The sequence below is a fragment of the Rana temporaria genome, chromosome 9 (genome assembly GCF_905171775.1).
Source record: "Rana temporaria chromosome 9, aRanTem1.1, whole genome shotgun sequence".
NCBI classification, from domain to species: domain Eukaryota; kingdom Metazoa; phylum Chordata; class Amphibia; order Anura; family Ranidae; genus Rana; species Rana temporaria.
In genome coordinates, this window is record NC_053497.1 from 20,142,542 (window position 1) to 20,164,831 (window position 22,290).

Sequence of the window (22,290 nt, forward strand, 5' to 3'; positions counted from 1 at the left end):
GCATTTGAGTTTTTTTAATTAATCCAAATCTGATCAAGACGGTAATATTACTTATTTCCATATGCACGCTAACCACTTGAAGACCAGGCTATTTCTGTCACTTTTTGTTCACATGTAACAACCTTTTTATATATTTTTTTGCTTGAAAATATAAACTCCAAACATTATATATTTTTTTGGGGAAAGCAGAGGGCCTAGAGAATAAATTGGTGGATTTTGCAATTTTTTTATGTCACAATGTATTTGCACAGCGGTTTTTCAAATGCAATTTTTGGGCAAAAATACAAGTTTTTAAATCTTAATGCAAAAAAAACCCACAATACATAACCCAATTTTTGGGGAAAATATAAAAGATGTCACGCTTTAAAATTGTGCATGGCCGCACAGCGGCGACAAACGACGTATGTTTTACTATCCATAGGCGATGCTTTAAGAGCCATCACTTTATACCTACAGAGGAGATCTAGTGCTAGAATACATAAATAAATAAATACAGTGAATTAATATGGAGTGATGTGTCCTATGTGCGCACGTGTAGTGATAATCCTTAAAGCGGAGGTTCACCCTAAAAAACAACTTTCTACCATGCCTTTCAGCATACTAGCGTGAGCTACAGTATGCCTTTATTTTTATTTTTTGCGCCGTACTCACAGTTTAATCCGTTAGTTTCGTTTCAGACTCCCCGCGGGGAATGGGCGTTCCTATGAAGAGGGGAACATGATTGACGGCCGGCTATGGCGCGTCACGCTTCCCGAAAATAGCCGGAGTAGGACTCGGCTCTTCACGGCACTATACGGCGCCTGTGCACAGACTAGGAGCTGAATGCGCAGGCGCCGTAAAGAGCCAAGTCTTATTTCGTCTATTTTCGGGAAGCGTGACGCGCCATAGCCGGCCGTCAATCATGTTCCCCTCTTAATAGGAACGCCTACTCCCCGCGGGAATCTGAAACTTAACTTTGAATTAAACGCGGGAACGACGGCCATACTTAACATGGCAAGTCTAACTATATGCCGCAAAACACCAGCTTTAACTATACGCCGGAAAAAGTCGACTAAAAACTACGTAAGTCAGAGAGGCAAGTGCTGTATTCACAAAGCACTTGCCTCCTAAGTTACGGCGGCGTAGCGTAAATGGGGCCGGCGTAAGCGTGCCTAATTCAAATGAGGATGAGGTGGGGCGTGTTTTATGTAAATGGGTGGTGACCCGACGTGATTGACGTTTTTTACGAACGGTGCATGCGCCGTCCGTGTACATATCCCAGTGTGCATTGCTCCAAAGTACGCCGCAAGGACGTATTGGTTTCGACGTGAATGTAAATTACGTTTAGCCCCATTCACGGACGACTTACGCAAACGACGTAAAAAATTTCAAATTTCGACGCGGGAACGACGGCCATACTTAACATTGACTAGGCCAGCTATTTGTTCGACTAACTTTACACCGGAAAAAGCCGTACACAAACGACGTAAAAAAAAATGCGCCGGGCGCACGTACGTTTCTGAATCGGCGTATCTAGGCATTTACATATTCTACGCCGAACTCAACGGAAGCGCCACCTAGCGGCCAGCCTAAATATTGCACCCTAAGATAGGACGGCGTAGGAGACTTACGCCGCTCGTATCTTAGTCTAATTTAAGCGTACAGTATCTGGTTTCCAGAATACGCTTAAATTTAGGACGGCGTAGATTCAGAGTTATGTCGGTGTATCTACTGATACGCCGGCGTGAAGCTACCTGAATCTGGCTATTAGTATTTATGGTAATGTATGTGATTATAGGTAAGGGCCACGCCATTCCAGCATTTTTTTTTTTTATTTCCCTATATGCGTCCCAGGATTCTATGATATATTTTCGTTCCTAATTGTATCTTGGCAGAGAGTGCTCCTGCTTAGCTTGTGTGAACAAATATTCTACAGTCCTCGTCCAGGTCTGTTTTCTCTGCTTGCAGCTAGTAGCAGTAAAGTCACATTCAACACAAACATTTTATGATGTTTAAAACATTACAAAACAAGTCCAGCTGAATGTGACTCATTTTTACTCTTTCCACTCGTGAGCCATAAAACTGCTGTTTTTCTTTTAAAATAAAAACCTACATAAAATATATGTTACATACATAAGCAAATAAATGTAATATGTATAAGTAAAAATCGACATAAAATATATGTAATATAAATACATTTATTTTTTATTTTTATATTTATAAGTAAAAATCGACATAAAATTTATGTGATATACATACATAAAAAAATAAATGTAATATTTATAAGTAAAAATCGACATAAAAATCTATATAATATAATTACATAACAAATAAATCAAATAATTATAAATAAAAATCTACATAAAATATAAAATAGGTACACATTTAAATCTACAAAATATACATACATACAATGTATGTGCTATATGTATTCATGTATGTACTGTAAATTATATGTAGATTTGTATAAGTATTTTATTTATAATATACATACTGTATATACTTAAGTATAAGCCGACCCTAATATAAGCCGAGGCACCTAATTTTAACACAAAAAATGGGAAAACTTATTGACTCAAGTATAAGCCTAGGGTGTCCATGTGCATGCCTCACTGTGCCCATGCCTCACTGTGCCCATGCCTCACTGTGTCCATGTCTCACTGTGCCCATGCCTCACTGTGACCATGCCTCACTGTGTCCATGCCTCACTGTGCCCATGCCTCACTGTGTCCATGCCTCACTGTGCCCATGCCTCACTGTGCCCATGCCTCACTGTGCCCATGCCTCACTGTGCCCATGCCTCATCTGTGTCCATGCCTCACTGTGCCCATGCCTCACTGTGCCCATGCCTCACTGTGCCCATGCCTCACTGTGTCCATGACTAGACTGACGTTTAACATGGGAGTCTATGGAAGGGGTGCCCGGCTTTGAAAAATTGGTGCTCCCCGGCCGTAGGTCCCCCAGACAACAAACTGTATACTGTATATACTCGAGTATAAGCCGACCCTAATATAAGCCGAGGCACCTAATTTTACCACAAAAAAATGGGACATTTTTTTGACTCAAGTATAAGCCTAGGGTGTCCATCTGCATGCCTCACTGTGTCCATGTGCATGCCTCACTGTGCCCATGCCTCACTGTGTCCATGTCTCACTGTGCCCATGTCTCACTGTGACCATGCCTCACTGTGCCCATGCCTCACTGTGTCAATGACTAGACTGACGTTTAACATGGGAGTCTATGGAAGGGGTGCCCCGGCTTTGAAAAATTGGTGCTCCCCAGCCGTAGGTCCCCCAGACAACAAACTTTGCACACTTGTAGAGGATAAATGGGGCTACATGTGTGACAAGTTCCGGGTCCAGGAAACCTATGACTGGCTGGTATCGGGTCCCCAAATCACTGGAGAAATTACTGTTTAACATTGGAGTCTATAGAAGGGGTGCCCGGGTTTGAGAAATCGGTGCTCCCCGGCCGTAGGTCCCCCAGACAACAAACTTTGCACACCTGTAGAGGAAGAGTGGGGCTATATGTGTGCCAAGTTTGGTGTCCTACCGCCAGATGGTACCGGTTCCTCAAAGTCCGGGAGATCAGGCGCAAAAAGGTGACTTGAGTATAAGCAAAAAAATGTGTTGAAAAACTCGGCTTATACTCGAGTATATACTGTACATATAAATAAATAGTTATAAAAATCCACATATAATATACAGTACATACATGAAATAGTTGTAAATAAAAATCTATATAAAACCTACCTGATATAGTGTTTTGAAAAAGTATTCATACCCCTTGAAATTTTCCACATTTTGCCATGTTACAACCAAAAACGTAAATGTATTTTATTGGGATTTTATGTGATAGACCAACACAAAGTGGCAATTAATTGTGAAGTGGAAGGAAAATTATTAATGGTTTTCAATTATTTTTACAAATAAATATGTGAAAAGTGTGGGGTACATTTGTATGGCACCCCCCTGAGTCAATACTTTGTAGAACCGCCTTTCACTGCAATTACAGCTGCAACTATTTTTGGCGATGTCTCTACCAGCTTTGCACATCTAGAGAGGGACAATTTTGCCCATTCTTCTTTGCAAAATATCTCAAGTTCTGTCAGATTGGATGGAGAGCGTCTGATCGGCAATTTTCAAGTCTTGCCACAGATTCTCAATTGGATTTAGGTCTGGACTGTGACTGGGCCATTCTAACACATGAATATGCTTTGATGTAAACCATTCCATTGTAGCTCTGGCTGTATGATTAGGGTTGTTGTCCTGCTGGAAGGTGAACCTCCGCCCCAGGCTCAAGTCTTTTGCAGACTCTAAATGGTTTTCTTCTAAGATTGCCCTGTATTTGGCTCCATTAATCTTCCCATCAACTCTGACCAGCTTTCCTGTCCCTGCAGAAGAAAATCATCCCCACCACATGATGCTGCCACCACCATGTTTCACAGTGGGGATGGTGTGTTCAGGGTGATGTGCAGTGTTCGTTTTTCCACCACACATAGCGTTTTGCTTTTAGACCAAAAAGTCAAATTTTGGTCTCATCTGACCAGAGCACCTTCTTCCACATGTTTGCTGTGTCCCCCACATGGCTTCTCACAAACTGCAAACGGGACTTCTTACGACTTTCTTTCACCAATGGTTTTCTTCTTGCCACTCTTCCATAAAGGGCAGATTTGTGGAGAGCACGACTAATAGTTGTCCTGTGGACAGATTCTCCCACCTGAGCTGTGGATCTCTGCAGCTCCTCCAGAGTTACCATGGGCCTCTTGGCTTCTTGGCTCTGATGAATGCTCTCCTTGCCCAGCCTGTCAGTTTAGGTGGACGGCCATGTCTTGGTAGGTTGGCAGCTGTGCCATACTCTTTCCATTTTCAGGTGGTGGATTGAACAGAGCTCCATGAGATGTTCAAAGCTTGGGATATTTTTTTATAACCTAAGCCTGCTTTAAACTTCTCCACAACTTTATCCCTGACCTGTCTGGCGTGTTCCTTGGCCTTCGTGATTCTGTTTGTTCACTAAGGTTCTCTAACAGACCTCTGAGGTCTTCACAGAACAGCTGTAGTAATACTGAAGGTGTTCTATCGGGTTGAGGTCAGGACTCTGTGCAGGCCAGTCAAGTTCCTCCACCCTACACTCATCCATGTCTTTATGGACCTTGTTTTGTGTACTGGTCCAAATCATTTGGTGAAGGAGGGATTATTTTTCAGGGGCTGGGCTTGGCCCCTTATTTCCTGTAAAGGGAATTCTTAAGGCGTCAGCATACCAAGACATTTTGGACATTTCATGCTCCCAACTTTGTGGGAACTGTTTACGGATGGCCCCTTCCTGTTCCAACAAAACTGTACACCAGTGCACAAAGCAAGGTCCATAAAGATATGAATGAGCGAGTTTGGGGTGAAGGAACTTGACTGGCCTGCACAGAGTCCTGACCTCAACCCGATAGAACACATTAGGGATGAATTGGAACTGAGACTGAAAGCCAGACCTTCTAGTCCAACATCAGTGCCTGACCCCACAAATGCACTTCTGGAAGAATGGTCCAACATTCCCATTTTTTTAAGTCGACAGATAGCTGTCATCATGTGCCTTGGCTGAAGGCAGTCCCACAAGGCCAGTTCACATGCCTTAGGCGCAATTGTACTGAGGTTGAGGCCTTTGATAATCAGGCATCCGTGCTTTCAAGGAGGTTTATTGAAAAGGGCTATCCCCTTTCCTGGGGATATTTGCTTTCTTGTTGTATCAATACTGGGATTGGCAACTTTCAATGGTCAGATAGACAGTGTGGTACGGCTGATACCAAGTTCTCTTTACCATTTGTTACAACATTCTCAGTACAACAGCAGAATATTAAGAGAGATTGATCCAAAAACATTGGCATGTACTGGCCAGCTATCAAGTTTTGGCTACAATACTACCAGATAAGCCACAGGTAGTGTTCAAGTGGGCATCCTAAACAATAGGATTGCACCCAGTGTTCAGGACCCCCCATCTACCAGTACTTTGCGGTCTTATGAGATAGAACCATTCATCACCTGCTCATCTGAGGGTGTGGTTTACCTCATACAGTGTCCATGCGGACTACAATATGTGGGGAGGACCAAAGGGCTCTTTGGGTCAGACTGAATGAGCACATAGGTAACATTAGGAGAGGTTTTGTCAAACATTCAGTATCAAGACACTATGACCAGAGACCCCTCCAACACATTATATATTGGGATAGATAAATACAAACCCCATTGGAGAGGTAGCTCATTGGTCAAAGAAATCTCTAAGCCTGGATTTATAGAATAAAGACTTATGTGCCGTTTGGCCTGAATGTGGATACAGACGTTAATGCCTTTATTAACAACTCTTGATGTCACTTGTATACTTTATCCTGGTTTGTGGGGTTCACGTCGGCAGCATGCTGCATTTTCGACCTATTGGGGTGTGGGATGCGCAGCGTGCTGCGTCATTGACTGCCTATATTGGGGAGACTCTGTTTCCTTTTTGGATTGGTTTATGTATTTAGAGGTGGGGTTCAATCATCAGCCTCGAGTTCTGGGCCTCGGTCTACTGGGGACTGCTATAACTTTCATTTATAATGGCTGTCCAAATTTGCCCTTTCTTTTCCTCCTTTACTAGAGTGAAAGGACCACACACCAACTTTTAAATGTTTTTATTTGTTTTTAGTTCCATTAAGGTTTAGTTGATATATCCATATCAGTCATGGATCTTTGGTCTAGGGGCTGGTATTTTGGGAAGTATCAATTATTTTTACATCATTTACAATACATTTTACGTCATTTTGTTCATTTAACATGTTTAGGGTTTGAATCAACCTCGTCCACTAGGTGTCACTACATTTATCCATTAGGGGTGACACCTTATTGATGTTTGACCTGTTTCCGGTCTCATGTGATGACTCTATGAAGTTTTTTACATACATTTTTATATTAATTTAATTTAAAATGTATTATGTGTTGTTTACATATTTTTTTATCATTATAACGCATACTAATTACCGTATTTATCGGCGTATAACACGCACTGGCGTATAACACGCACCCTAACTTTAAGAGGGAAGTTTCAGGAAAAAAACTTTCCACAGCCCCCTGCGTATAACACGCAGGCACATTTTACCCTCTATTTTCAGGGTAAAAAAGTGAGTGTTATACGCCAATAAATACAGTAATCAATCTTTGTTGTTCCAGGCAATTATTGTTTTGGGCATACATAATTTAGTCAGTGATCAAACCATTGAATTTAGGCTTTAGATCCCTTTATCACCAACATGACTGGCCCAGATTCACAAAGACTTACGACGGCGTATCTCCAGATACGCCGTCATAAGTCCGAATGGCCACCGGCGTATCTATGCGGCTGATTCATAGAATCAGTCACGCATAGATTTGGCCAAGATACGAGCGGCGTAAGTCTCCTACGCCGGCGTATCTTGGGGTGTAATAATTACGCTGGCCGCTAGGTGGCGCTTCCTTGATTTCCACGTCGAATATGAAAATGAGCAAGATACGCCGTTTCACGAACGTACGTACGCCCGTCGCAATTAATTACGCCGTTTACGTAAGACTTACGCCGGCGTAAAGATAAAGCTGGTCTCTAGGTGGCGCAGCCCATGCAAAGTATGGGCGTATCTTTTTACGTTGTTTGCGTAAGTCGTACGCGAATAGGGCTGTGCATAAGTTATGTTCACGTCACAGGCATTGAGCCGACGTATCTTTGGGCATAAATACAACGTGATACTGAGCGCGCATGCGCCGTTCGTTCGGCCATGCATCTACATGGGGTCAAGCCTCATTTAAATACATCACGCCCCCTACTAGCCTACTTTGAATTACGCACGCTTACGCCGGCCCATTTACGCTACGCCGCCGTAACTTAGGACGCTTTGTGAATACAGCACTTGCCTCTCTAAGTTGCGGCGGCGTAGCGTAAATACGATACGCTACGCCCGCGCAACGTAGAGCGGCCGTATGTGAATCTGGTCCTATCGTTTTTCGGCATGCAGAAAAAACTTAGTTTTTTTTCAACTTCATCATTAAAACGACGTTGCCCACACACCATCGTTTATAAAAAAATGCTCTAGCAAAGCGCGGTGACGTACAACACGTACAACGGCACTATAAAGGGGAACTTCCATGCGGATGACGCCACCCTTGGGGCTGCTTTCGTGTTAGTAAAAGACGATTCGCGCTTTTTTGTCTGTTACAGCGTGATGAATGTGCTTACTCCATTACAAAGGGTAGTTTTACCAGAACGAGCGCTCCCGTCTCATAACTTGCTTCTGAGCATGCGCAGGTTTTTAACGTCGCTTTAGCCCACACACGATCATTTTTTACAACCCGAAAAACGAATTAATTTAAAACGTTGTTTAAAAATGCAGCATATAGGTAATATCAGAAAATGTCCTAGGACAGGTCTGATCCCAGCGCTCAGTGGATATAATGAGTTAAGTAGAATAAACGCAGAAAAGCAGCTATTATAAAAAAATATGTGAAATGCAAAGATATGTCTCATGGAAACATTAACAGCGCTATATGAATACTATAATTCAACTGAACCAAGTGTTCACAATCTGCTATGATCAAGGGCAATGGTCTCACAGGGGTTCATTCCTATGATCCGCCCAAGCAAAGAAATAAAGTTGCACAATCCGCAAGAAGTCCCAAATTAGTATTTAAACATCATATGGTCTCTTGTTCACAATGCTTTCTTAATGTAGGGTGGTTATAGTGATCATTCCTGGTATATCCAGACAATCCTTCAAACGCTGTGCCCCTTAAGATGTTCTACTCACCAGACTTCCGTGGTGTATGATGCCTTAAAGCGGGAGTTCACCCCAAAAAATTTTTTTAACATTAGATTGAGGCTCATTTTGTCTAGGGGAATCGGGTAGTTTTTTTTAAACCGAAGCAGTACTTACCGTTTTAGAGAGCGATCTTCTCCGCCGCTTCTGGGTATGTTCCTATTTGATTGACAGGCTTCTGACGGTCGCATCCATCGCGTCACGAGTAGCCGAAGGAAGCCGAACGTCGGTGCGGCTCTATACGGCGCCTGCGCACCGACGTTCGGGCTACTTTCGGAAAATCGTGACGCGATGTATGCGACCGTCGGAAGCTTGCCAATCAAATAGGAGCGCCCAGTCCCGCAGCCCATACCCGGAAGCGGCGGAGAAGATCGCTCTCTAAAACGGTAAGTACTGCTTCAATTTTTAAAAAAAATTAACTTTTCGGGTGAACCTCCACTTTAAGCTCTCCTTTTAGTCAGGGATCACCAGTCACTCTCCTCCTGGACCCAACTCAGCACAGCGTCAGATACTCTCCTGCCAGTGCGTGTTGATTCAATACAGTGGGTGCATGCGTGCAGCATAAGCGGTCATGGAAGTGAAGCAGAGAGGCCGTTTTTATTGTAAAATCACTCCCCCGCAATATGTATATGCTTACAAGGTGTATAAAAGTTGAATGCACATCAGATAAAAAGACAGCAGCTCACTCAGGTGGATATGCCTCCAAAGCAGGTCTCCAGCTGGTAAGTCCCGGGTGCAGCTTCCTCCGTGTGTACGATGTGTCGCGTAGCCACGCCCTGACGCGATATGTTCGCCGATGTGTGCGGGTGTCTGGAAAGCTATAGTGATCCGTCCTCTAGACCAGGGATCTCCAAACCCCCTGCTCTAGATCCCTGCTCTAGAGGACAGATCACTATAGCTTTCCAGACACCCGCACACAACGGAGAACATATGGCGTCAGGGCGTGGCTACGCGAAGCATCGTACACACGGAGGAAGCTGCACCCGGGACTTACCAGCTGGAGACCTGCTTTGGAGGCATATCCACCTGAGTGAGCTGCTGTCTTTTTATCTGATGTGCATTCAACTTTTATACACCTTGTAAGCCTATACATATTGCGGGGGAGTGATTTCCTTGTTGGAACGGATCCGGCGATCGCGCAATGATGTCAATGCTCAGCGCCGCTGCGTTCCACGCTGGAACGTGGAAGTGCCGAGCGGAACGTGCGGCTCCTCTCATCCGCACTTCCTGACCCTTTAGAATCACTCTGAGACACAAACACGGCGTTCCTTTATTGTAAGCCATAGCTCTGTGAATCTCGGTACCACGCTGCCATCAATATATTGAATCCTGGGAACTGCGCTGACAAGCCATTCACCTCTGCAGCTAGGGGTCCAGATCCCGGTCTCAGCTACATGTGAATTGAGTTTGGTGGTCTCAGCCCGGCTCCCTGTGGGTGTGCTATGCGAGGTAAGCCTGCGCTTAGTACGCCCACCCCCCTCCCACAAAAAAAAAAAACACCACACTTACACGCACTCGAAATTGGGTTAACATGCACGCACTTTGACCACGCGGTCTCTAAAAAGAGAGGCGAAGGACTAACAGGGCTAATCCTCTCACTCCCTTATAGGGAGTCCCTCTGCCCCGTTGGGCTTCCAAGCGGAGCAGGTAGGGTGGGCTGTGTGGGAGGACCCCCTCACGCACCCGCCATTGCCACCCGGGGCATGGAGAAAGGTGTCAGATTGCCTCTGGGGGAGGCCTGCCTACTCCCAACTCCTGCAGTCTGGCTCCTCTCTCGAGTACACGCACAAAATACACTTTAAAAAAAAGATATATATATATTGAATCCTGGATCCACGCTACCGTCATTTCACTACTTGCTGCAACTCTCGCGCTGACGTCCTGTACGTCCAGGACGTGAGCGCGGAAGGAGCCGAGACTGCCCGACTATAACCGAGTGTACTGCGCTATACCCAAAACTGTAAGTACAAAAAAAACGTTTTTTCCACAGGATTCGGGGCAACTTTAGGGGTGCGCGGTATACGCGGGAGCGCGTTATACCGCGATAAATACGGTATATAATATACATACATAAAATATAAGTAAAATAATTATACATACAAGTATACATTTAAAATATACATACACTTGAATTATATATATTCTAGGAGTGATCCATTCTTATGTTTTTGAATGATAAGTGTGTACATGTGTGTCTATATATAATATATATATATGTTTTTTGAAATGTTTGTAAAATTTTACATAAAAATGTATAAAAATAATTGAACAATAAAATCTACATATAGCAAATAGTTACAAATAAAAATCTACATGAAATTTACATACAGAAAAATATTGCAAAAAATAAAATAAAATCTACATAAAACAACAAAATACAAAAAATAGATATAAATACAAGTATACATGTATATGTACATCATAGACAAAAATAAATAAATACACGAATCTACATAATAATACACATACATAAAATATAAATAACATAATTATACATACAAATATACATAATATGCATACATAAAATACAAATAAAATAATTATATTTAAAGAACTACATAATATACATACTGGGGCAGATTCAGGTACCTGCGCGCCTAGTTACGGCGGCGCAGCGTATTTAGGCTACGCCGACGCAACTTACAGGAGCAAGTGCAGTATTCACAAAGCACTTGCTCCGTAAGTTGCGGCGGCGTAGCGTAAATGGGGCCGGCGTAAGCCCGCGTAATTCAAATGTGGAAGGGGGGCGTGTTTTATGCTAATGTGTTATGACCTGACGTGATTGACGTGTTTTACCAACGGCGCATGCGCCGTCCGTGTACATATCCCAGTGTGCATTGCTCTCAAGTACGCCGCTACGACGTATTGGTTTCGACGTGAACGTAAATTACGTCCAGCCCTATTCGCAAACGACTTATGCAAACGACGTAAAAAAATCACATTTCGAAGCGGGAACGACGTCCATACTTAACATTGGCTGCGCCTCCTAATAGCAGAAGCAACGTTACGCCGAAAAAGCCTTAGGCAAACGTCATAAAAAACTACCGCCGGGCGCACGTACGTTTGTGAATCGACGTAACTAGGTAATTTGCATATTCTACGCTGAAAACAACGAAAGCGCCCCTAGCGGTCAACGTAATATTGCACACAATTATACGCCGCCGCATTCAAGTTACGTCGGCGGAGGAAGCCTATTTTTTTTGCGTATCTGCCTTTGAGAATCGGCGTAACGATACGCCGGCTCAGATTTCAAATTACAGCAGCGTATCTGGAGATACGCCGCCGTAAAAGCTACCTGAATCTTCCCCACTGTACCTAATATACGAATGAATTATAAATAAAAAATAAATATAACAGAAATAATTATAAAAAAATAGACCTAAAGCATACATAACATGCAAGTATAAAAATATAAATAAAACCTGGACAAATAAAATACATATTTCACTCTTTTTATTCCTTATTGGATCTTGGTTTTGATGGTCTTCTGCGGTCTTGGATATGCTAGTCCCCAAACGCATCATAGTGTGGGAGGGGGAGGAGACTGTAGAAATATTTTCTTCCTCCTTGCAGCAGACTAATGACATTATCCCAGCACAGGCAAAGTGATGCTCAAGTAGGACTTTTTTTTTTTAATGATAAACTGTATTGATTTTTTAATTTTTTTTTGCAAAATAAGGTCATTGCTGCATATTGTGCCCATCAGTAACCTATTCACGTGGACTTGTAAAGCTGCTGAGGTGTCTGCTTTAGGTGCCTGCCAATCCCCGGTTACAACAGACTCAGTTTTTTTGCCAAGTACAATAGAAAACATCTGAACAGGACAACGCAGCCAAGTGCACTTGTACTCTTTGGAGTCACTAGGCCTTGGGTTGAGCAAACCTTAAAAGCAGCAAAAGGGGGGTGTGGAGGGGCATCGTCGATATACTGAATACAGCCTGAAGTCCAGAAAGGCTTAGGCAACCTCCTAAACATCTGTCTATGTGATATGTATGACCTTAGGCTGGCTTATGCACAAAAATTCAAGTTTTATAGACCGGAACTTGGGGACAATAAAACAAAGGAAGATCCTAAAATAAAAGCAAGCCATAAAAAAAATAGAATTGCTGAAAATAGCCTGAGAGGCAACAGCTTCTTTTTCGGGCTCACCGTACAAAGCCTTACACTTTGAACCAAAGACCGATTCCTCGTATACTTGGCCAATAAAACTGATTCTGATTTAAGCAACACTGTGAAAAAAATAAATAAAAAGTATACGAAGGCGACCTATTTAACTACATCAAAAAAATCTAACAACACTTGCCAACATCAACTCTGTTTACCACTTGCCCTCCGGAAGATTTATCCCCCCCCCCCCCCTTTATGACCACACCATTTTTCGCAATGCAGTACTGCGTCAATTTAACTGCATTTTATGACATTTTTATTATAATTTTTTTTATTAGTAATGTTGGCGATCTGCGATTTTTTTCGTGACTGCAACATAATGGCGGACACTTTTGACACTATTTTGGGACCCTTGGCATTTATACAGCGATTAGTGCTATAAAAATGCACTGCTCACTGTGTAAATTACACTGGCAGGGAAGGGGTTAACCAGTAGGGGGCGAGGAAGGGGTTAAGTGTATCCTAGGGAGCGATTCTAACTCTAGGGGGGGATGGGCTCACTAGAACATGACAGCGATCACTGCTTTCCGATGACAGGGAACAGTAGACCCCTGTCATGTTGCTAGGCAGATGTGAATGGTAATGTAGCGCTACGTGTGAGCCCAATGGCAATGACTATATGCATCTAGTGAGGTGTGACCATATAATGTGACACAAAAGATATAATGGCAAAATTGCACAACAACAAAATGTGAAATACGAATCAATAAAGTGAACAATATAAACAAAAATGTAACGTAGTTTCCATAACAAAATATGAAACGATGAAGATGTCATGGGATGGTAAGGAACTTTCCAACAGAAATCTTCAAATATCAGGTGGAATACATAGGCGCTTACCGCAACCTTTGGAGCCAAATGTCGTACGACAGTGGATCGATCGAGCTTGGGATGTCCCACAAAGATGTCACCGGAAGTCCAGAAGAAAATGCAGTCTGCCCCATAGGCAGTCAGATGTCGTCATCCCAGGAAGGGGCAGGAAGACCATTGGGGGCTCTAATGGTGTGGGTCATAAAGAGGTTTTAATTATAAAAACCAATATACATTCTAAAAATATAAAAAAGTGATCACAATTCATGAGTATTAAAAGCAATATGGGGAGCAAAATGCATAGACCTCGGGCCAGATCCACGTACCTCGGCGTAAATTTATGCGGGCGTAGCGTATCTCAGATACACTATGCCGCCGTAACTTAGAGCGGAGGATCCTTATCCACAATGAATTTGCGCCGTAAGTTACGGCAAGGTAGTGTAAATGTGTAAGGGCACGGAATTCAAATGACAAAGATGTGGGTGTGTTTTATGGTAATTCAACTTGACCCCGCGTAAATGACGTTTTTTTTTGAACGGCGCATGCGCCGTCCGTGGGGGTATCCCAGTGCGCAATGCTCGAAATCACCTCGCAAATAGTCAATGGTTTCGACGTGAACGTAATTTACGCAAAGCCCTATTCGCGAACGTTTTACGCAAACGACGTACACGACGGAAAATTAGACGCTGGCCCGACGTCAATACTTAACATTGGCTATGCCTCATATAGCAGGGGTAACGTTACGCCAAAAAAAGCCTTACGGAAACAATGTAAAAAAATTCGCCGGCCGGACGTACGTTTGTGGATTCGCGTATCTAGCTAATTTGCATACTTGACGCGGAAATCGACTGAAGCGCCACCTTGCGGCCAGCGTAAATATGGACCTTAGATCCGACGGCGTACTAAGACGTACGCCAGTCGGATCTAGCCCAGCTTCAGGCGTATCTTGTTTTGTGGATACAAAACAAAGATACGCTGGAGCAACCTAGCAGTTACGCAGCGTATCAATAGATACGCCAGCGTAACTGCTTCGTGGATTTGGCCCCAGATGTTCATCGGCCACCATTGGGGGCTCCAATGGTGTGGGTCAACAAGAGGTTTTAATGATTAAAAACCAATATACATAATAAAATATAAAAAAGGTGATCACAATTCATGAGTATTAAAAGCAATATGGGGATCAAAATGCATAGACCTCATATTTGAAGATTTCTGTTGGTTCCTTACCATCTCATGACATCTTCATCGTTTCATATTTTGTTATGTACACTACATTACATTTTTGTTTATATTGTTCACTTTATTGATTCATATTTCACATTTTGTTGTTGTGCAATTTTTGCCATTACTCTTTTTTGTCCCATTATATGGTCACACCTCACTAGGTGCATACATTCATTGCCATTGGGCTCACATGTAGCGCTACATTACCATCCACATTTGTCAGAACTTTGTCATATTCTTGTGTAGCTGCTTCACTCCCGTTCAGGGTTCATTCTTAGATACATTTATTTTTGTTTTTGGGTAGCGCACATATTTTTCCCTTCACACATTGCTAGGCAGAACAGGAAATGCCTTGTTTTCACTTGCATCTCCCCGTTCTGCCGCTCCGTGACACGATCGCGGGCCCCCCCGGCAGACATAAAGTTCGCGGGACCCCGCGGGCACGCTCACGAAGTGCACGGCGGGCATGCGCCCCACAATACCTGAATTTAAAGGGGACTTACAGGCAAGTCTGCGGGACACCGCAGGCACGCTCAGTAGTGTGCGGCGGGCACGCGCCCCACAATACCTGAATTTAAAGGGGACTTACAGGCAAGTCTGCGGGACCCCGCAGGCACGCTCACGTAGTGTGCGGCGGGCACGCGCCCCCACAATGCCAGGATTTAAAGGGGATTTACAGGCCAGTCCGCGGGACCCCACGGGCACGCTCACGTAGCGTGCGGTGGGCAGGCGCCCCACAATGCCAGGATTTAAAGGGGACTTACAGGCACGCCCATTTGCCCAGATGTGCCATTCTGCCGACCGACGTGTCTCATCGTGTGCTGGTCGGCAAAAAAAAAATTGTCACTTTTATTCCTATTACAAGGATGTAAACATCCCTTGTAATAGAAAAAAAAGCATGACAGGTCCTCTTAAATATGAGATCTGGGGTAAAAAAAAACTCACATCTCATATTTACACTAAAGTGCAATAAAAAAAAAATTACATTTTTTTGCCATTTGAAAAAATAAAATAAAAAATGGCCCTTTAATAGCTATGGGCGCAAGTGACGTTTTGACAGTATGGAGACGGGTGGGGGCCATTCCCCTCACTCATCTCCATACCAAGCCAGGGACAGGACCGATCGCCTCCGCCGCTGCCGGTGGCTACGTGAAGCGGTGGAGGACACTGGAGAGCAGCGGGAGGGGCGGTGCCTCTCCCGCCGCCAATAAAACTAATCTTGTGACGAAACCGCCATATAGAGACCACTATTATCGGAAACCGGACCTCCCACTGAAGAAGAGGATACCGGGGGTTATGGTAGCTAGCTACTGCAATCCCTCTTCAAACAACCGACGTATATCGGCGCGCGGCGGTCCGGAAGTGGCTAGAGACCTTTGCGGTGTATTCTAAGACAAGTTTATGGGTGGTTCCGCCCAAATGGCTAGGTGTAATAGGAGGAGCAAATGCAGCCACCTGGGTGGAGCATAGAATACATAGGTTTGAAAAGGTGTAGGTGTGGCGCTGTTCTTGTGTTCTGTGGTTTGGAGCGCCGCCCTCTCTGGCTCTCACCGCCACTGTGTCTAATAACATAGATTCATGCATTGCACGAATCTATGTTATTGTCACCGCTGCCGCTGTTCTATTCAGATGGCCGGACATGAGTCGCCGACCATCTGAATAACAGCAGCTGGTTGGCTGTACGGAAGTGCCTATCAGAGCCAGCGGCTCTGATAGGCTTTCGAGTACAGCCCTCGGGTCACGGAAGCTTATCCTCGGAACGCACGGGATGTGCATTCCTTGGATAATCAGGTTGGCCGGTTCTGGCTACCGGTAACCTGATTGGCTGAAGCGTCATCGAGGGCGGGAGAAGACTTTGAGGACGTGGATGGCTGACTCCAGTAAAGGTAAGTGCCGGGCGGGGGGGAAAGGGGCACAGCGGCGACGAAGGGCACAGTGACATGAATGGGCACAGTGCCGACAATTGGCACAGCGGCATGAATGGGCACAGTGGCGACAATTAAAGGGCACAGTGATGACAATAGGCACAGTGGGGACAATGGGCACAGTGGGGACAATTAGCACAGCGGCATGAATGGGCACAGTGGCGACAATTAAGGGCACAGTGACATCAATGGGCACAGTGGTGACAATGGGCACAGTGGGGACAATTAAAGGGCACAGTGGTGACAATTGGCACAGTGGCGACAATTGATGGCACAGTGGCTGCGTTTGATGGCATGGCACAGTGGCTGCGTTTAATGGCATGGCACAGTGGTGAGAATTGATGGCACAGTGGCTGCGTTTTGATGGCATGGCATAGTGACTGCATTTGATGGCATGGAACAGTGGTGCGAATTGATGGCACAGTGGCTGCGTTTGATGGCATGGCATAGTGAATGCATTTGATGGCATGGAACAGTGGTGACAATTCATGGCATAGTGACTGCATTTGATGGCATGGCACAGTGGTGCGAATTGATGGCACAGTGGCTGCGTTTGATGGGCACAGTGAGGCTGCAATTTTTTTTTTCCGTTTGCGTCCCCAAAAAATTTTGAGCACCAGCCGCCACTGGAATACTCCCATCTCACTCTCTAATCAGTACATTATTTCTTTCAACAGACTTTAAGTGCGTTAATTATAAAATGACTGGTGCCAAGACATCACTCATATGCATAATGTGCAAACGGTGCAATCTTAAAGTGACTGATGCTGAAAATCAATCAATACAGTATACACGATCGTTAGATAAAATCCAAAGTGACAGGTGCTCTTCAATCATTTATGGCCTCAGTGCTTGAAATAAATATGTACATGACTGAAGAGCACCTGTCACCTTTTTTTTTTTATTGCATTTTAGTCTATATGAGATCTGAGTTTTTTTTTATCCCAGATCTCATATTTAAGAGGACCTGTCATGCTTTTTTTTTCTATTACAAGGGATGTTTACATTCCTTTTACTAGGAATAAAAGTGACCAATTTCTTTGTTTGACCCCTTGCCCACCAGCGCACAAGGATATACGTCGGCACAATGGTAGGGCTGGGCAAATGGGCGTACCTGCACGTCCCCTTTAAATCGTGGCATTGTGGGCGTGCACCTGCCATTTTATTTGTGTCATTTTTTTCAAATGCCAATTTTTTTTTTTTATTGCATTTTAGTGTAAATATGAGATCTGAGGTCTTTTTAACCCCAGATCTCATATTTAAGAAGACCTGTCATGCTTTTTTCTATTACAAGGGATGTTTACAGTTCTAAAAAACAGTGTATAAAAATAAATAAAATCAAGTAAAATAAATAAGAAAAAATAATGTTTTTTTTAAAGCACCCGTCCCCGCACGCAGAGGCAAACGCATACGTATATGCAAGCGGTGTCCAAACCACACATGTGAGGTATCGCCGCGATCGGTAGAGCAAGAACAATAATTCTAGCCCTAGACCTCCTCTGTAACCCAAACATGCATCCTGTAGAATTTTTTAAAATGGAGATTTTTAAAGTTAAAAGTTTGGACGCCATTCCACGAGGAATTTTGAAGGGTAGGGGATCAATTTACTCTGCGTAACATTATCTTTCACTATATAAAAAAATTGGGCTAACTTTACTGTTGTCTTATTTTTTATTCAAAAAAGTGAATTTTTTCCTCAAAAAAAAGTGTGCTTGTAAGACTGCTGCGCAAATACGGTGTGACAAAAAGTATTGTAATGACTGCCATTTTATTCTCTAGGGTGTTTATATATATATATATATATATATATATATATATATATATATGGTGACAGGAAGTCAGGTAAATCTGTGGGTGTTGTCACTGATGGGACATACATTTATGCCTTGTTTAGACGATACACAGATTGTTATCGGGTGTTGAGGAAGGCTAAAGGCCGTTGAAAAACTTCAGCTGTTCAGAATGAAGCAATCAAGGCATATATAAGTAGCCAGAGGATTACCACTTTGTTGCTGCACCATTCCTAAGGCTTTGTGAAGTAGGAGAGCAGCGTACTGAAAGTCTCCTGATGAGGGTGAGGAGACCATTGACTTTTTCCTGTGTTATAAAAATCAAAAGACTACTGTTTGTGCTGTATGACCAGCATTGTCTGCCCAGCGCTAGGCTGAGCCAGACTCCTTAGATAGGTTCCTGTGTGGAAGGTAGACGCCCAGAGTGACTAGGATTTATTTTATGTTTGATTTTGTTTATGCTGTTTGGATGCTTGCAATTGTTTTCCAGCAAGATGGAAAAATAAACCAAAAACGTTATTTTTCAACCGTCTTCGACTGCCATCTGTATAAATTCAGTGTGTGGTGAACCCATCCAAGGGGTCACACACCCCGCTACCGAGCTAACCCCTCACAATATATATATATATAAATATATATATATATATATATATATATATATAATGTTTGGAGGTTCTAAGTAATTTTCTAGCAAAAAAAACCTGATTTCAACTTGTAAACTTGAGTCTGAAAAACAGGCTAGGGGCTGAAGTGGTTAAGATTGCACCGTTTGCACATTATGCATATGAATGACGTCTTGGCACTTGTCACTTATAATTAAGTTTGTTTAAAGAAATATTGTACTGAGAGTGAGCTGGGAGTATTCAAACTCCAGACACAAGAACAGCGCCACACCTACACCTTTTCAAACCTATGTATTGTCAGGTCACCAGGTGACAGATGCACCCCGTTGGGGTAAGCAGTGTACTGCAAGATCGTGGACCCTATGGCTGCGGATGGAGCTCTAGGTGATTCAGGAGAGCAGGTATTCTGGAGCACCAACACGGATCACACTGGAGCTAGAGCATGAGATTTCCCAGGGCACGGAATCTAAGAGCCAGCGGGTGTTCACCAGAGGCCCCTAGTGGTGGGGATGGATTTAGATGCAGTCTGACTCCAGGTCCCGACCCCCAGGGCCTCCCAGCTCATGCTCACAGTAGACTACAGGACAGGGCTGGACTGGGACAGAAATTTGGCCCTGGACTTCATCCAGACTGGCCCACTTTGACAGGTCTCTCCCATGGCAGCCGGACAACTCCCGCACTCCCCCCCCCCCGGCCACCCAACCCCCCTCTCCCCCTTCACTAGCCATTCTACTTCATTAGAGAAGAGCGGCTGGTACTGGGTACTCTTATAGGCAGTAAAGAATCAGTTCGGTGCCCCCCTTATGGGACAAGATTAGGCAGAAGTGAGAAACTCCCAGGCTATAACTGTTGAGTCAGATGTCATGCTCCTCTGTTGTCCCCCCTGCTCCTCCCCCTGCTTCTTTGTTCCCACCAGGTGAGTGCTGTGGGGAAGGAGAGGAGCGGAGGGGGGAGGCGGTCCGCTGTCATCGAAGCCGGCCCACCGGGAAACTCCCTGTAGTCCCAATGGCCAGACCATCCCTGCTACAGGAAGGTAGAGAGGAGCCAGCAGACTGCGACAATAAAGGATAGTCAGGAGATGGCCAAAGGTTGGGGCAACATGCAGAGAAGGATAATCAAGGAACACGCCAAGGCACACCTCCCAACATTTTGAGATGGGAATGAGGGACACCTATCAGCAAACGTATGCAGGCATAGGACACACCCCTTGCCACACCCCTTAAAGGAAAATTGTACAAAAACACAAGATTGGTTAAACCCACAAGAGCTTTTTTTTACCACTACCATTCCTTTATATTGGCTTTTGGAATTTACAAATGTAGCAATTAAGAAATCAAATGAAAGGTTTATCTCTGGGAAACACTTTTTGATAGATACATTTTATATACAACTCTATAGATCAGATCAAAATGAGGGACAAATGAGCAGGAATGAGGGACAGAGGGACGTTGCTCCAAATCAGGGACAGTCCCTCAAAATCCGGGACAGTTGGGAGCTATGCCAAGGTCTGGATATAAAGCAGACAAGGACAGTTAAGAACAAGCCAAGATCGGTAACTAGAATCAGATGTAGAACACACAGCAAGCAGCGCAAGGAAGCCAAACACACAATATTGATCAGCAGGACTGGCTTGCAGTGCACAGGTTAATATAGTGTTCTCTGATAGGGACTGCGGTGGAGACATGCTTTGAGGAGAGATTACCCAGGTGAAGGGCGGCTGGCCTCTTAAGCTGAACATATGGAGAGGTAAGCTGACAGACAAACATTACTGCATATCCATTACATATATTCTATCTACTGAACCTTTTCACCTAGATCAAATATTTATTATTATTATTATACAGCCAACAGTTTGCTCAGCACTTTACAACATGAGGGCAGACAGTAGTTACAATACAATTCAATACAGGAGGAATCAGTGGGCCCTGCTCATTAGAGCTCACAATCTAAAAGGGAGGCTCAAGTGATACAAAAGGTAATAACTGGGGGGTTGAGTGTCAGGGCCGGGCGCAGCCTTCCCTTCTCAGTGCTCAGCTGCGGTTAATTGTCTCACCTGGTGTCTGGTGATCATTTCCTGCTCGTCAGCCAGCCCCTTCTGGCTATTTGAACTGCCTGGTTCATTTCTCCCTTGCCTTTGCCTTGGTCAACATATCTGAAGATTTTCTGCTGTGTTTCTGTTAAAGACTTGCCGGGCTGATGTCCCTTCTGGTTCCTGATCCTGTTTGCTGTCTCTGACTATGCTGATCTCTGGCTTCCTGATTTACTGACTTTCACTGACTACCCGCTTTGATTACCGAACCCTGGATATGTTTTTACTATGTTTACTATTTGTAAAATTGTTACCACTATATTAAAGGTGTGATTTTTATGGCATTTTCTGTCTCTGTCTGATTCATGGTTCCTGACAGATGAGCTGAAGAGAAATGGAAAGCAGAGTTGTTAGGTGGAGGCAGGATAGGCTTCTCTGAAGAGAGGTTTTTCATGGATCACCTAAAAGTGGAAAGAATAGGAGATAGTCAGGAGAACTCCTGGAGGTGAGCATGGGAGGAGGAACTAGAGAGCAGGAAGTCTTCGGATGAATAAAGAGAACAATTTGGTTGGTACAGTGGAACCTCGGTTTAAGAGTAACTTGGTTTGAGAGCGTTTTGATTTGCGAGCAACTTTTTTTTTAAATTCTGACTCGGTTTGCAAGTGTTGACTCGCATGACGAGCAGAATTCAAGCTAAATAGGCCTGCTGCAGTACCTCATTTGGCCTGAGGTACTGCATCCCATTGAAGTCAATGCCGAATAGACATGTGCAGAACAAAAATTTTCGTATTTTTTTGTTCCGTTTCGTCTTGTTCCGTAGATTCGTAAAGATTCGTAATTTCGTAAGACTCAAGTTTTCCTATTCGTACCCGTTCGTATTTTCGTAACAGTTTTATTTTCGTTTATACTGAATTATTCGTAATTCTGTCTAATTTATTTT